At 42.4% G+C, this 14,705-nt stretch overlaps 1 long non-coding RNA gene across 1 annotated transcript; it reads right to left on the reverse strand.

Moving 5' to 3' along the window:
• Positions 1-1,416: 1,416 nt before the first annotated feature.
• LOC123467439 lies at positions 1,417-3,496 on the reverse strand. The gene is made up of 5 exons (XR_006641776.1): positions 3,179-3,496; positions 3,019-3,112; positions 2,808-2,920; positions 2,640-2,740; positions 1,417-1,531 (listed from the first exon to the last, which is right to left on the reverse strand). It is a non-coding gene; the product is annotated as an uncharacterized LOC123467439 (long non-coding RNA).
• Between the last annotated feature and the right edge of the window lie 11,209 nt (positions 3,497-14,705).

Here is a 14,705-nt window from a genome sequence, read left to right on the forward strand (position 1 = left end):
CAAAATTACAAGAATTCAAATACAACATAAGATACCATGACCCACACATTGTTATAATCAGTGAAACTTTTTGGAAAGATGGATACGTACCTAAGTTCTCATCGTTCAATACGTTCTACCTAAACCGGAACAATCACGGTGGAGGCGTAGCGATCCTCACCAAAAAGAATATACGAGCGACCTCCATATCTCTTCCACAATCACCAAACATAGAAGCCGTAGGAGCCACCATCTACCTAAAAAACAACAAAGCAATAGATATAGTATCAATATATTGCCCAGACGGGAACCTAAACACTTACCAAGAACTAACGGACATCCTAAACGCAACCAAAAACAGCTTAGTAATCGGAGGGGATTTGAATGCCCATTCAGAAGTATGGGAAGACCACCACCAACAAAATAGATGCGGCAGAGATGTGACGGACCTACTTCTAAATGATAACAGATTAATTCTCTGCACCCCGAAGAACCTAGGAACCCGACCAAATCCAAACGGAAGACACAACTCAACCATAGACCTAACGTTTACTTCCCCAGACCTGGCCTATTGTACCGACATCCACACCGAAACATACTGGGGTAGCGACCACCTCCCTATTATCATACAACTAAACACCAACTCCCCCCCTTAACTTCACAAAACGACCATTGGAAATTCAACAAACACAAGTGGGAAAACTGGAACAAGGAAATAAAACGAAATGTTACACCAACATCTCTAAATGCAGCTACATCCCCGGAGGAAGCATTCAAAAGCTATTACACAACCTTAATGGAAACATCCTATAAATACTTCTCACCCGCAAAAGAAAAAAAGGAATCAAACAAACCTTGGTGGACCGCCCTCTGCAAAACAACAACAAAAGCAGCACGGAAGGCATACAAAAAATGGCGTACAACACTTCTCCCAGCAGACAAAACCCATCTTAACAAACTAGAAGCAATTAAAAGAAAAACAATTATATCAGCAAAGAACCAATCCTGGAGCAACTACATCTCGTCCATGGACAAGAATACATCCGCCTTCTGGAAATTTACGAAACACACAATGAATGGACAACCAAGTCACCACAGCACCACACCCATCACCAAAAGCAATGGAGAACTAACAACCAACCCTGCCGAAAAAGCACAAACACTACTTAACCAATTCTGCCCGATGGAAAAAGAAGAGAGAAAGGACGGCCGCACCGAACTGTATAATCAAATCATACAGGATGCAATCGACAACAATGTAATCCACCCGCTCAACCTACCCATTTCCATAACGGAGTTGAATATAAGCATCAATGGACTTCCCAATAAAGCTATGGGAAGAGATAAAGTCCATAATGAAATGATTACAAAGCTTGACAAAGAAAATCGATGTACCCTACTAGAACTACTAAACATCTCGTTCAGCTCCGGATACTTACTTACCCCAGAATGGAAGAATGCCATCGTCGTACCCATACCAAAGCCGAACAAGCCACCGAATTTGCCTGATTCCTATAGGCCAATATCCCTCACATCATGCCTCTGCAAAGTCCTGGAAAGAATAATGAATAACAGATTAAAATGGTATGCTGAAAAAAATCGACTCCTCCCAAAATTCCAGACCGGGTTTAGGAACGGGTGTACAACAACTGATAATCTAATACGTCTAGAGTCTGCAATCAACAACGGATTCAACGAAAACAAATCCACAACGGCGGTATTCCTTGATATAGAAAAGGCATATGATAGCACATGGATCACGGGACTCATCTACAAAATCACAAAATCCAAAATCACAGGAGCAATTGTGAGATGGATCCAAAATCTCCTAACCGAAAGAACAATCGCAGTAAGAACCGACAATGAAATATCAGCCGAAAGAACACTAAAGAGAGGCGTGCCCCAGGGATGCGTCCTCAGCCCACTACTGTTTAACATAATGATGGCAGACTTCCCAGCACCAACTAGCAATTGCGAAATCTCAATGTTCGCTGACGACATTGAAATCCACTCAACTGCAGTTAAAAAATCGGAAACAGAACGGTCACTACAATGCTATCTCAGAAAAATAGAAGAATGGGCTGGCCTGTGAAAACTGAAGTTCTTGGTTCCAAAATGCGTCGCAGTTAACTTCACAAGAAAGAAGGCGAGAGAACCAGACCTCAATCTAACGCTATACAACACTGCCATCACGGAAAGAAAAGAATTTAAATTCCTTGGAATAATTTTCGATTCTAAACTAACATGGAAAAACCACACTGAATACGTAAATGCAAGCATCCAACGTCGGGCAAATCTGTTAGAAACCCTAACATACGGAAAGTCAGCCTTACAACTCAAACTACTCATCCGCATCTACGTAGCCATTATTCGCAGTAAAGTAGACTACGGGTCCATCATCCTATCCACAATGCCAAAAACCAGAGTCAACAAACTGGAAACTACCCAAAACCAGATAGTAAGATCCATCCTAGGTTGCTTTAAATCAACCCCCACTGCCCTAATCCAACTAGAAACAGGAATCACAGCCATAAGTGATAGATGGAACTTACTCGCCACCAAATATCTGGCTAAACTTTCAAGAAAACCATGGAACCCAGCATACCAAGCAATGCACACTCTTGTAAACAACAAGACAGAATGGAAAGTGAGAAGCTTACCTGCAATAATAAGGCATCTCAACGCAGTAGAAGATGGAATAATCCCCCAATTGCCAGAGCCCACACACCAACCTTACACTCATCCAATAGCACCATGGAACCTGTTTGAAATAAATACGGGTTACTTCCCATTGAACAAGAAAAAGCTATCAACAACACCGCACTCACCTCAACGATGTTCCTTGAGATTAGGAACAGTGAACATAAAGACCACATAGCCATCTTCACTGACGGATCAACTTGTCTGAAGACACTGAAGACCACCTGTGCTGTATATATACCTGAAACAGACTTTAAAAAAGCATGGTTACTAACAGAACCCACCAACAGCCTTAATGCAGAACTAGCTGCCATTAAACAAACACTGAAGTGTACATACAATCAAATCTGGAACGAAATCACCATATTAACAGACTCCAAGTCAGCTATCCAAGCAATCTCCAACTTCAAATGGGAAACAAGCACATCCATACCTGAAATAATACAAGAAATAAACAATCTCAAGTCAGCAGGAACAAAAATTAACCTATATTGGATACCAAGTCATTCTGGAATAAGAGGAAATGAAATCGCAGACCAGCTAGCAAACATCAGAAGAAGTGCAGACGACGGGGCGACGATGACGCACTCACCCAACATGGCAGAAATCCTAACGAAAATAAAAACAAACACCAAAACAGAACACTCGAAAAAATAAAACAAAACTCCACCAACCAAGCCGTAACAAATAGAAACCGAATGGGCGTATGCACCTGGCATACACACAGGAATAGAGCCATACAAACTGCACTGATGAGACTGCGAAGTGGCCACAATAAACTAAATGCCACCATCAGTAAATGGGACATGAACGTCCAGCCGGAATGTCCAAATGGATGCGCAGAAAAGAAAACACCGAACACGTACTCATACACTGTCCACACTACTCCAGAGAAAGAAGAGAACTAAGCGACGCGTTGGAAGAACTCAACCTACCCCTAGAGGTACCAACACTAACGGGCATAAACTTCAACATCCCTAAACACACCCAAGGAAAAATCGCGAAAGCACTCATCAAATACATCACGGACACCAAGATCATAGAACGAATCTAACAACCCATCTAATCCAACCCCCTAAACGTCTATTAATTTTGATTGTATCTATTTAAACTATAAGTATCCAATACACAAAGACGCAACGGTGTGTAAGGGCCCCTACTATGGCGGCCCGTAAACTGTAACCAGTGGCAACAAGCCATGGCCAGTGGCACCTAAACGTATTAAAAAAAAAAACGCTGTTTTCATCTTTGCTGGTTTGCTACGATGACCGTTATTTGGAATCAAAGCAATGTAAGATTTTTTGTTTTTGGTTTGTTTGAAGGTTTCCTCATTTTGCGTGACATGGACACCCTTATTTTCGACCAAGATAAAAAAATTGGAAAATTTGTCGGCTTCTTCATTTTTCGAGACATGGATACCGTGATTTTGGATCAAGGTAATGTAAGACTTATTTGAAAATATGTGGGTTTCATAATTTGTCGTCGCATGATCAAAGAAACTACGTGGTGTTAATGTATTGAATAACATAGGCATGTATTACTTATCCCGGTTAGCTCAGTTGGTAGAGCGCGGGACTTTTAATCCTGAGGTCGAGGGTTCAATTCCCTCATCGGGCGTAATTTGAAGAGTTTTCTTTCCAGCGAGTTCTCATTACCGGTGTTTTCGTTAAGTTTGTATGATATTGAATTATCCGCTAACGCATTAGGGCTCAATACCTCAACGTGGTGAAAGTAATCAGACGAGGTGACCGAGTGGTTAAGGTGATGGACTGCTAATCCATTGTGCATTGCACGCGTGGGTTCGAATCCCATCTTCGTCGGGAAACTTAAACTAGAGGTCAATTTCGATGCCATAATGGTCATAGTCAAGTGTACATCCTTGAGAAAACATTGATTGCTGCATTCAATTAAGAAAGGCTAATTTGTTATAAGTGATTCTATGGTGTTTGATCATTTGTTAGTAGTGGTTCTATGGTGTAATGGTTAGCACTTCAGACTCTGACTCTGACAATCTGAATTCAAATCTCGGTAGAACCTTTATTATCGTACCGTGGTATTTCTTGTTTTACATGCAGCATTTAGAAACCAACCAGCTCTTACAGAGATTGACTGTTAGTGGAAAAATTTAGTTACTTTACTTAACACTGCCCCGAGAGGTTCGAACTCACGACCTCGAGATTATGAGACTCGCGCGCTGCCTACTGCGCTATCGAGGCATGTATGTATATTCAACACATTCGATCGAGAAACAATCCTATGATACCGTAAACTCTTTACTACCTAAATGAATAAACAACTTAATTTGTTAGCACGCGCAACTAAAATCTGGTGATCTGTACCAAGAGTAGAAACTCCCATAGTTCATGTGAAAGAAATAAATGAATAATATGCTTTCAGTATTTGATGTCCAATTATTTTGTTAACACGGCTTAAACTATGTGCGTTTTCCCTGAACGAAACCTGTTAGGTAGGTGGTGTTCTGCCGTGTTAGGCCATCTTGTGAAGGACTCAGAAACCAAGCCACTAGCGCACTTGACCTTCAGCGTGTTAGGCCGACGTGATAACCACTACACTATGGGAACTGAATTATACGAATTGATTGAAACCAAGTTTCAATTAAGACCACATGGAATTGAACGCCCAACGTGGGGCTCGAACCCACGACCCTGAGGTTAAGAGTCTCATGCTCTACCGACTGAGCTAGCCAGGCACAAGTTAATGGTTAACGCAAACAGAAACGATCTCAACAATCCATTGAGTATTTCTTCTGTCAAAGGAACGGTGGAGTCCTAAAGAAAAATAACAACTTAAATAAATTTTTTTTGTGTGTGATTCATACGTTTGATTTCCAGCAAGACATGAAACAGCTGCCTCCACATATGGAAAGGAGGGTTAGACCATGTCAAGTGCGCTATGTCACATTGTGAATTTTCCATATGGTCCCGCACAAGGCTTATAACTAGCTGATTACCACCAGAAGGCTCCCGAAAATGAAGTACACATGTTGTTTTTAGAGTAGTTTTGTTGTTTTGACGATTCAAAATTCCTTTAATTTGCTATTTTACGCGTCCCAAGTTTACTCATCATCAATGAAAGGAGTGCAAAGTAGCATAACTAATAAAGATAACCATAATCTGTTTAACTGTAGAGTTATCATGGTTGTACACCACTGATGACTAGGCAACGATGTATACGGAAAAGATACAGATGATTCTTAACCTATCATAAGGAGTCTCTAAGGATAAAAAAGAATATGTAAAAACTCCTATGCTACGCCCGTGGGTGAACGAACCACCAGCCTTTTTTTTGTAAAATTCTCTTTATTATCTTTTGTTATCAGCTAATTGGGGCATTAAAACAAACGAAGCAAAAAAAAAAAAATTTTGGTCACCGGATGCAGATGTTAGCAAAAGGGATGTAGACGAAAATGTGGCAATGCTGGGGACTCTAATAATAAACAAAACAAAAACAAACAAATGCAATGTGTTTTGAGGTGGGGATAATACACCGTAAAATAGAAACAAAAAAGTAAAACAAAGAAGAATTGGTAGCAGAAGACTTGGTAACAGAAAATATTAACAAAAATATACAAAGGCCATTGATGTTGGGAAAAGGAAATACAAAATAAACAAAAATAAACAAAATATACTAAAATTTATGGTAAAAGATTAGGTAGGACATAGGGATCTAGGTTGACGAAGGGCTTTCCATAGGCTCTCTACTCTTCTTGACGGGATGCGAAGGTGACTCTTTCCTTCCAGGTGATGTAAGAGGTAAGCAGCCGAAGAGTGGAAAGAAAACTGGAGATTTCTATCGGTCCAAAACAGCCAATGTATCAAATCTTCTTGACGAACTGGTGCAGCCCATCGACTCATAGTTCCTTCCAACCAGCTCCAAACGATGAGGCGTTCAGGGACACTGTACACTGATGCTCATCGGCTTCGGGTCTTCATTGCAGAATACACAAGGCAATCCTTGGTGGGGTCCAACCGATGGCATCTGGTCCTGGTAGGAGAAGGGTTGAACAGGAACATGGTCTCTCTGATGTCAGTTGAAAAGGGATGCAGTCTCCTTCAGATACGTGGGCCAATCCAGACAGGCCTCCGGATCTCCAGCTTTCCCATTGTTTGTTTTCTCCAGGACCCAATGGCTGTAGCTTCGATGAACCATTGGATTCCTCTGCACCAATGGAAGATGCGAAATGCTTGATTTGACAGGTGGTTCCTGAAGGTACAGGGTCTCTTTCTCACGACTGACTACAGGTGTGGTGTTGTCCTTGTAGAGTGGCAATAATGTTCGGAGAGGAAAGGACATCCAATAACGAAGTAGAGAGCTTTCTGGACTGCTGGGCCTTCTGTCAGACTTTGTACGCGTGGCAGATAGGAGGTGAAACAAAAGAGTGTGTGTTGACCATTCCCAGTCCCCTCTTGACAGTAATCGTAAATTACGGTTTTCTCGGCCTTTCTACTTCTCCCCATCCAGAAATTTCATGACAGCCTTCGAAATCTGCTCAGCCATTTTTTATTACAAAGTAATACCTGTGCAAAGTACATACAGTTCCGGAGAGAACCTTCGACTTAGGAACATTACCCTCTGGTAAATATTAAACTGTCGACTGGCATTCTCTCGCAAGAATACCATTTAAAGAGCAAATGCATCATTCCAAACCCCTACCTGTCTTACTATGGATGGGAAAATTTAATTTCTAACAGGGACAATTTTGCAATGCCACAAGCTTTTTTACTCAAGAGGCCAAATTGATCTAGAGCTTTCCTAGTCCCGAGTCCCAGGGCTTTGTTTTCTCCTTTATTCATCCTGCTCTTGTCCACTGAGACAGAAACATATCTAGCGATCTTCTCCTGCCCTGGTAAAATCTTCTGTCACAAGAACGAAATGGTGATCGTCATCAACAAAGGCTCTGACAGTGAGTTTTTTTAAAACAATCGATATAATCCCTTTTGAGAACTCGAGATAAAACGCACAAGCAAAGGCTCAATGTATAGAACAAAGAGATGGACAGATAAAGTATCCCTGGGCGAATCGACCAATATCCTATCATCTCAGCCACCCCGATCCGTTGACGGATTATACATTCCCGTTACAGAATACATAGCCCGTAAAACCAACTGACGGAAAGTGGTGGGGCAACCCACAACATCCAGAACCTCGAGGACTTCGCACGAACCGTGGTCGTACCCTTTCAAAGTCAACTCCAACAATGGCAGCGCCCATACCCTGAATCGAAAAGTGGAAGAGCCACGACATCCCCGGTCTCAACGAATTGAATGACATCTCTATAAAGACTTAAGTTATCAAAAATCAATCTACCAGGTACCCCACCTTTTTGATGAGGCCCTATGTAGATGATGCAGCGGTTCGCCTCAATCGTCTCGCTAACACAGACGCTAAGTGACTTTTGTAGTCAGCAATTCAAAAGAGAAATTGGAATTAGAAATTCCACAAAAGTCCTTGAAGATTTGAATTAGCCTGATCGCCGCTTGGCCTCATGCGAAGACGCCAGAGATTCCTCAGGATACGATTAAACATATTGTCACGGGCAATCAAATTAGCACACTGGTTAAGTTGAGAAAACCACTTCAGCAAAAGGCACCGCAATGCCGGGCCAATCGATTACGGCACAGGACAAGGTGGTGGTTTCTCCCCATCGGCCCACACTATTCTACTTCCCTAGTAACGACTACGAACCGATGATGCCTCGCAATGGGTCTACCACCAACTTACATACACACGCACTCACACGCTAACACACAACATACAGACAAAAAGAGCAATCCCCGGATGAGAGGATGATGCGACCGACCGACGCAACAAGCAGACAGAATCTGCTAGGGAAAGGGTTAAAGATGAAAGTGAGGTCGCCGCGAAGCCATCTAGCGCTCAACTAAAGAACTAAAGCATTAGAGAACAGACGGATCGTGATATTTCTCCTCCACGAAGAATGATCGTCCTGATCATCAACATGAAACAACAAAGGAATTAATTAAGCACTATACAGGCATAACACAACATTCAAAAACAAATTAACACGTCTTATTCTTAGCCCTTATACTACTCCTAGCCTTAGTCTTATTCTTAGCTTTACTCTACTCTTACTAGCAGTAACTTACAACTAGCACTCCAATCAGAACATTGTTTACTATGAAGACGCATCTTCCTCAAGCTTCACAACTGTTGGAAGGTACCATCTTCCAAACTCTCTCATGCGCAATAGATCCTCACAGTGAAGACCCCCTGTCGTGGCGGTCCAACCTTCCACGTCACGAAATCTCACTTGCCGTGACGGTCCAACCTTCACGACACACAACCAACCAAACCAACAAGCCAACATACATGATACACGTTAAATTGGCCACAACAAATCACAATTTAACTACAAATCAAGTCGAGTCGGAGACTTCAATCTTCGGCGTTTTAAGAACATGGATCGGTCACTTCGCCCTTAATTAAGTTGTTGATGAAGCGCCTTTTCGCAATGTTGTTTGATCTACAGCTCGAGATAGCTGATCACTCCACCGCATCAGGCGTCTTTTTCTTCAGCTCGTCTCCCACCTACTTTTTCACTTTGACGCACTAAGCCTAAACGGCTTTTGACGAAACACTGGATCACAACTTTGACTTCTTTTCTTCTGTTCAATGGCTCCACGATCTGCCATAACTTGAAGTGATGGTTCCACCATACGGCCCAGATTTCGTAAACCTAAAAACAAAAGCCTGGGTTTGATCACACACAAATCAAACGAGGCTTCAAATCCAAAACTAGACCTAAAAGCAGACAATCTTCGACACAAAAATCACAAAAGCAAACAAAATTAGAATTGAAATCATAAAAGAATTTACAAAATCGAATTAGCGTCCGCCTAACCTAACACCAACATCAACACAACGGCAGGGGAAAATCGCTGGACGACCTATTAACACGCAACATCAACGTAAGGAACAGTAAGTTGAGTCCAGAACGTCGACGATGACGCCACAATTTTCACTCAAATTTACCAAGTTTTTTTTCACACACACAGAATCAAAATTTAAAATTTTTTTCAAACAACGAGTGTAATCTATACCCCTGCATCTCCACCATTGTCATGCAATCAAATTAGCACACTCATAGAAACTACTTGCAAAGGCACCGCAATGCTGGCCAATCGACACGGCACAGATGCGCGGTGGCTTTCACCATCGGCCTCACACTATCTCTACTCTTAACACTACGCCGATGATGCCTCAATGGGTCTACCACCAACTTACACACACGCACTCTCACGCTAACACACAAGCAAATATACAGACAAAAAGAGCAAACTCGGACGAGAGTGACAGATGCGACCGACCGACGCAACAAGTAGACAGAATCTGCTAGGGGAAAAGGGTTAAAGAGGAAAGTGAGGTCCGCCGCGAAGCCATCTAGCGTCAATCAAAGAACTAAAGCATTAGAGAACAGGGGACGACTGCACAATATCCAAGAAATGGGGGCGATCACGTCCCAAAATTCTACGTAAACCTGTAAGCGAATGCCACTGTGCCAGGAGATCGTTTGACTTCCATTGCTATTAGGAGCAGCTCTAATCTCAAGAAGTGAAATCGGTGCCGTTAGGTCGGGGTTGGCTTAAAGCAATCTCTTACCTTTTAAGGAACTCAGTCTCTGTGCCAGTGTGTCAGGAGGAGGTTGATTTTTAAAAATTTTATAAAATGAATAACTGCTGAAATGTCCTCTTGGTCGATAAGCAAGTACACAGAGGCAATAATTTTATCAATGCGACACTTACGGCAGTTAATTCTGGCCTCTATTTACATGAAAAATACTTGCTTCTTCTACCTCTGGGCCTCGAAGCAGCGGGAACGAATCCATACCTTTAAGTGTGCTCTCCCAAGACTTCGAGAATTTCCTCAACTGGTGAAAGGCAACCCAATCAAAGGTGTCTGCCAACTTCTGAATGCAAGACTGATAGAAAACTTAGTTTTTCTTATCAGTCTTGCTCTTTGCCTTGAGTAAATAATCTACCGAATGCGCTTGATACTCTTGGTTTCCAGGACACTCTCCCCACCAATTTGCTACATTGCTTTCCCTAAGAGGATGATTAAAGATTCTGAATGAAATTAGGTTACATATTTCTGATAACCTTTCTTCTGACAATATCAAAGTATTTAGTTTCCACAACCGGGCAGAGGATCTTACATGATTCGGGAGATCGAGATTGCAAGTAAGTGTTGTTTGAACTGACTGATGGTCACTAATCGATAAAGACTGCAAAGAATATTAAAATTTATCTGCAAAAGATCGACACTAGCATAACCATCAAGCCTAGGAAGAACCCGAATGCACGGAAAGGTGACCTGGTTCACTATGATTTAGCTTTTTCCAGATGTCTACCAGATCGAGACCAGTAACCATCTCCTTTTAAAGCATAGCTAACGACACTGGGGATAGGGAGAGACTGGGTATTTGCCCTATCTTGATGTCGTCAACGCAGTAAAATCGCCGCATCAACACGCGCAGTCGAGTGGTAACCGAGCAGGCAGGAACGGTTTGTCGAAGAAAAGTGTTTCTCTCGTTCTAGCTCCGTTTACCTGACGGGCATAAATATTTAATAAACGTAAAACATTTTACGTCGATAGAGATAAGCCTTCCATCAGGTTCATAAGAAGCAATCGAGAATATTCCAGACCATGCTTAATGAGAATGGCTGTTCCGTTTTTGTTGGGACCGACATTTGCTAGCAAGTGGTAACAGCTTTCAATAATTGGACAAGAATGAAAGGCTACCTCTGGTCCGTTCGATATCTAGATTACTGTCCTTAAGAAATTAAAGAATTTGACGTCGCTCGACTGACCTAATACCCCAATGTTGATAGAAGCGATTTTTAGTCTTGAAGTCATTTGTTAGGTTTTGCGAGTCGGTGAATGCCTGGAGGAAGGTTTAGAATTGGGCCGTCACAGTTGGAAGCGTTTGTTTCGTAAAAAATGTGGAATTTCAGGGTCCTTGTTTTGTTGTGGTCCATGGTCTCACTTCTATGTCGGGTTCCCATCGATCTCCGCTATAATTCGCTGCTGGTTCTTGGTCTTGTGTCTCTGTGTCAGGGGCTGTCATTTGGGATTTTGGCACTGGTTTTGAAGGGCTGTCTTCAGAAGTGTAATAGTCAAGGAACTGCAGAGTGCTACATTCCATGGTTTCAGTTTCAAATTTGAGTCCTTCCTGAGGGTGAATCTTGGCAATTCACCCTCCAAAGGTACCTTGGAAACCATGGAACAAGTTAGCCAAGGGAATTACTATGATTCTGTGTAATGGTCTCTGTCTTTTTAGTCATTTTGGGAACAGGTTTTTGGACAATGGTGGGTCTTGGTTCGTTTTAATGTCGGGCAGTTGTAGCTATAAAGCGGGTCTCATCGTCACAAATGCAAGTAGCTTTTGTCCGTCATACTTTACCAAGCGGCACGATAACTCCCACTGTAATGTATGACGGAATGCTGCCACGTCATTCGTACGATCATCCAAGTGGCAAGACAGGGTATAAAACTTCATCCTCTGACACCTGATAGCGTTCCCCACCGAGCTTCAATTACATTCCCAAAGTTCTTTAGACGGGTCTGAACTACTCCCAAGTCTAGATTCTGTGGAACTTCTGCAATTCGAACAAATTTCTGGATATTGCTATCCCTTATGACTCACAAACCCTTTCCTCCAATTCGGTCCTGACGATACCACTGTGTTGGGGACAAAAACTTGAGGTGTATGTCTGGATGTAAACGTAATTATAGCGACCTGGTTTCTCGTATCTAGCACAGCAATTCAGGCCTAAGAGATCCTGTGGCCCAACCTTCAAACCATGCCAAAACCAAGGAACTGTACGCATAATTAATCTCGGGAATTGAACCCAAAATCAATATCTACACTATTGAGCCACTTGGCAGCCATTGTCCCCTTAGACAATGTAACAACTAAAAAGGGGGAGGGAAGGTCCTCACAGACACGCAAACAAACACACAAATCAAACAATTTGGGGCCCACGGAATACTCCATCAGAAAAGGAAATGTCTTCCCAGGCTGAAACCGAACACAGCCTTGCTGCATCCATCTCTTCTTCCACATCGTTATCCATCTGATCTATCATGATGGAATAGATGGTACCCAGGTACCAGGTCGAGGGCACATCGTCCCCCCGGAAAGGGTGGGAAAAGAATTGGTTTCCACACCCGGTATCGAAACTAAAACCTCTCGGAGTCGGGAGATCCGAGTTCATCCAAACGAGCTACACCGGTTTCTATTTCATTTCTCGACGAGGGATTGGGAAGAGGCAGCATGACCTCTTTTTTTTATTGTTTTTGTTGAATAGTGAATTCCCTTCGTCTCTTCTATTTTCTTTTTGCTCTACCGAATGAGACGCCACAGACGAACTTGGTTACAGCTAGTGTCTTCAGCGTCAGAATCGGTGTCAGGAAAGAGACTCAGCTTCATCGGGTTTCGAAATTGATCCTCCTGAGCTTTATCAAAACGACTACAGTCGACACTTGACCTCACAATCCCGGGAAATGAATCAGCGTCAACAGTTGGAGCAATTGGTATTTTCCCGCCACCAGTCGGCCCTGTCTCCTGGGGCTTCCTAACAATTTTAACTGTCCCACGATTTGTTAGTACACTATCATAGCTACGTGTTCCCATTGAGCTCTTTTAAAATGGTCCTGGGGTGGTTAAACTACGGGGTTGCTTGGGGCAATTAGCTAAGACATGGGGGAGAATCACACATGCGGCATGTGTGCATTTGTCCTGCATAAGACACACCATTAGTGGATCCTGGTAGCTTCCAAAGGTTATAAAGATGGGATGCCCTTGTGGATCTCACATCCACATTGACAACTCCAGTCTTTATCCCGTTCCACCTGAAGTCGACCTATCCTGGATACGTCCCAAAACACCGAGAAATCACCCAACTCGCGCAATCTCTGTTTAGCAGGCTAAGGTCATCATCGAATTTGAAATGTTGGAATCTAACGCGTACGAGGTTAACTGACTTATCTCTAACTCTATCTGACTGCCACTAATGATTGATTCTTTTGGTACCTAAATTTATTCAAGAATTCAATATGGTCTTTGACGGTTCAACCCACCCGAAAACGCAAAAGGCTCCGCCCTGGTAGGGCGAGAAACAGCATCAATGATGTCAGATTCATTACTATCATGCTCGGAAACATTCGTAGAATTCATGCCTGGTCACTTCAGTATTACCAAAAGAGATTTCGGCAGTACGTGGCCAGATCGTCTGGGGATTCTGTCTCCCATTTACCCACAACAAAGGGGGCAAAGAGGAAAGAAAAAGGCAAAAAGAAAAAAAGGGCCAATACCAAAATGAAGCCTTAACAAACAAACAAGGGAAACAAACGAATTACAAGATACAATACAACTAGAAGAGAGAGAGAGAGAAAAAAAAGGAACAAAACAGTTTTTTTTTGACTTCCACTGCAAGATGTCACTCTTGGGAGATCAGGGTTAGACACGTCTGTTAACAGCCGAACGCGCTTGGAACAATTGCGCTACAAAGGCATCTGAACACTTGGGGAGACGGAAACTTTGTGCTTCTTTACGAATGAGAGAAACGTAATGTGTTCATTCTCCAACCCTTTTGGTAATCCCAGAACAATAATGGGGCACCATTTATCTAGTTTATGCTACATTTCGTCAGTGACAGGATACAAATGTTTAGTAAAGTTCGAAACAGATTTGGCTTCTTCCAGACGCTGATGGCGCTGATGTTTTTAAATATTTTTCCCTTCGGTACCACCATCAAGTTTACCAGGAGTAGAAATGGAAGTACTCTTCTCACGGAAGAAATTGAGCCACACTCTGCCCTGTTTCCAGAGATGGCGTCATGGCTGCAAGTTCCAAACTAACAAATATTTTAGGTTTTATCGAATCAAATAATTTACATTTTATTCGTATCATCTCCTGAGACGAATCCAATGTCACTGGGAAATATTCGTTTATAATCAATGTTGGAGAATTTAGGTAAAAGTTT

The sequence above is a fragment of the Daphnia magna genome, unplaced genomic scaffold (assembly GCF_020631705.1).
Source record: "Daphnia magna isolate NIES unplaced genomic scaffold, ASM2063170v1.1 Dm_contigs188, whole genome shotgun sequence".
Lineage (NCBI taxonomy): Eukaryota > Metazoa > Arthropoda > Branchiopoda > Diplostraca > Daphniidae > Daphnia > Daphnia magna.